This window comes from Oncorhynchus mykiss, chromosome 13, assembly GCF_013265735.2.
Source record: "Oncorhynchus mykiss isolate Arlee chromosome 13, USDA_OmykA_1.1, whole genome shotgun sequence".
Lineage (NCBI taxonomy): Eukaryota > Metazoa > Chordata > Actinopteri > Salmoniformes > Salmonidae > Oncorhynchus > Oncorhynchus mykiss.
The window spans coordinates 72,361,247-72,363,746 of NC_048577.1; the positions used below are offsets into that span (position 1 = coordinate 72,361,247).

A 2,500-nucleotide genomic window follows, 5' to 3' on the forward strand; every position below is an offset into this window, starting at 1 on the left:
AGTCCAGACTGTTTCACAGTGGTCTAAGACCCTGCATCTCAGTACTAGAGGAGTCACTACAGACCCTGGTTCCAGTCCAGACTGTATCACAGTGGTCTAAGACACTGCATCTCAGTACTAGAGGAGTCACAACAGACCCTGGTTCCAGTCCAGACTGTATCACAGTGGTCTAAGACCCTGCATCTCGGTGCTAGAGGAGTCACAACAGACCCTGCATCTCAGTACTAGAGGAGTCACTACAGACCCTGCATCGCAGTGCTAGAGGAGTCACAACAGACCCTGCATCTCAGTGCTAGAGGAGTCACTACAGACCCTGCATCTCAGTACTAGAGGAGTCACTACAGACCCTGCATCTCAGTACTAGAGGAGTCACTACAGACCCTGGTTCAGTGGTCTAAGACTCTTCATCTCGGTGCTAGAGGAGTCACTACAGACCCTGTTTCCAGTCCAGACTGTATCACAGTGGTCTAAGACACTGCATCTCAGTACTAGAGGAGTCACAACAGACCCTGGTTCCAGTCCAGACTGTATAACAGTGGTCTAAGACCCTGCATCTCGGTGCTAGAGGAGTCACAACAGACCCTGCATCTCAGTACTAGAGGAGTCACTACAGACCCTGGTTCAGTGGTCTAAGACACTTCATCTCGGTACTAGAGGAGTCACTACAGACCCTGTTTCCAGTCCAGACTGTATCACAGTGGTCTAAGACACTGCATCTCAGTACTAGAGGAGTCACAACAGACCCTGGTTCCAGTCCAGACTGTATAACAGTGGTCTAAGACCCTGCATCTCGGTGCTAGAGGAGTCACAACAGACCCTGCATCTCAGTACTAGAGGAGTCACTACAGACCCTGGTTCAGTGGTCTAAGACACTTCATCTCGGTGCTAGAGGAGTCACTACAGACCCTGTTTCCAGTCCAGACTGTATCACAGTGGTCTAAGACCCTGCATCTCGGTGCTAGAGGAGTCACTACAGATCCTGCATCTCAGTACTAGAGGAGTCACTACAGACCCTGCATCTCAGTGCTAGAGGAGTCACAACAGACCCTGCATCTCAGTGCTAGAGGAGTCACTACAGACCCTGCATCTCAGTACTAGAGGAGTCACTACAGACCCTGCATCTCAGTACTAGAGGAGTCACTACAGACCCTGGTTCAGTGGTCTAAGACACTTAATCTCGGTGCTAGAGGAGTCACTACAGACCCTGGTTCCAGTCCAGACTGTATCACAGTGGTCTAAGACCGTGCATCTCAGTACTAGAGGAGTCTCTACAGACCCTGGTTCCAGTCCAGACTGTATCACAGTGGTCTAAGACCCTGCATCCCAGTACTAGAGGAGTCTCTACAGACCCTGGTTCCAGTCCAGACTGTATCACAGTGGTCTAAGACACTGCATCTCAGTACTAGAGGAGTCACTACAGATCCTGGTTCCAGTCCAGACTGTATCACAGTGTTCTAAGACCCTGCATCTCAGTACTAGAGGAGTCACTACAGATCCTGCATCTCAGTACTAGAGGAGTCACTACAGATCCTGGTTCCAGTCCAGACTGTATCACAGTGGTCTAAGACACTGCATCTCAGTGCTAGAGGCGTCGCTACAGATCCTGATTTGATTCCAGGCTGTATCACAACCGGCCATGATCGGGAGTCCCATGTATGTTTGTTTTACTCCATGTGTAACTCTGTGTCGTTATATGTGTCGAACTGCTTTGCTTTATCTTGGTCATGTCGCAATTGTAAATGAGAACTTGTTCTCAACTGGCCTACCTGGTTAAATAAAGGTGAAATAAAAATTTTTTAAAAGGCGGCGCACAATTGGCCCAGCGTCGTCTGGTTTAGGGTTTGGCTGGGGTAGGCCGCCCTTGTAAAGAATAGTTTGTTCTTAACTGACTTGCCTAGTTAAATAAAGGTTAAATAAAAAAATGTAAAACATTGTTCTGCCTCTAGACTATTGACAATTTACATGAATCTGAACTGAATGTAGATCTACATAAAGATCTGACCTAATAGAGATGTTATAGTGAATGTAGATCTACCTAAAGATCTGACCTAAATAGAGATGTTATAGTGAATGTAGATCTACCTAAAGATCTGACCTAAATAGAGATGTTATAGTGAATGTAGATCTACCTAAAGATCTGACCTAAATAGAGATGTTATAGTGAATGTAGATCTACCTAAAGATCTGAACTAAATCTAATAAAATATCAGTCTTCCTCCACTCCTGTGTGTGTGTGTGTGTGTGTGTGTGTGTGTGTGTGTGTGTGTGTGTGTGTGTGTGGTGCAGAACAGAGAGCATAGCAAGTTACCAACGTCAGGTCACTTTGTCTAGGGTGCAGATGATAGATGACAGTATTCAGATGTAGAGACGGATGATGGATGACAGTATTCAGATGTAGAGACGGATGATGGATGACAGGATTAAGATGTGGAGACGGATGACAGGATTAAGATGTAAAGACAGATGATGGATGACAGTATTCAGATGTGGAGACGGATGA

The 2,500-nt window shown here is 46.4% G+C and overlaps 1 protein-coding gene across 1 annotated transcript in view; it reads left to right on the plus strand.

The window, feature by feature from the left end:
• LOC118938379 (RNA binding protein fox-1 homolog 1) overlaps nt 1–2,500 on the plus strand; it is a 391,360-nt gene that overhangs the window by 71,320 nt on the left and 317,540 nt on the right. The gene's annotated exons all lie outside the window — the stretch shown is intronic.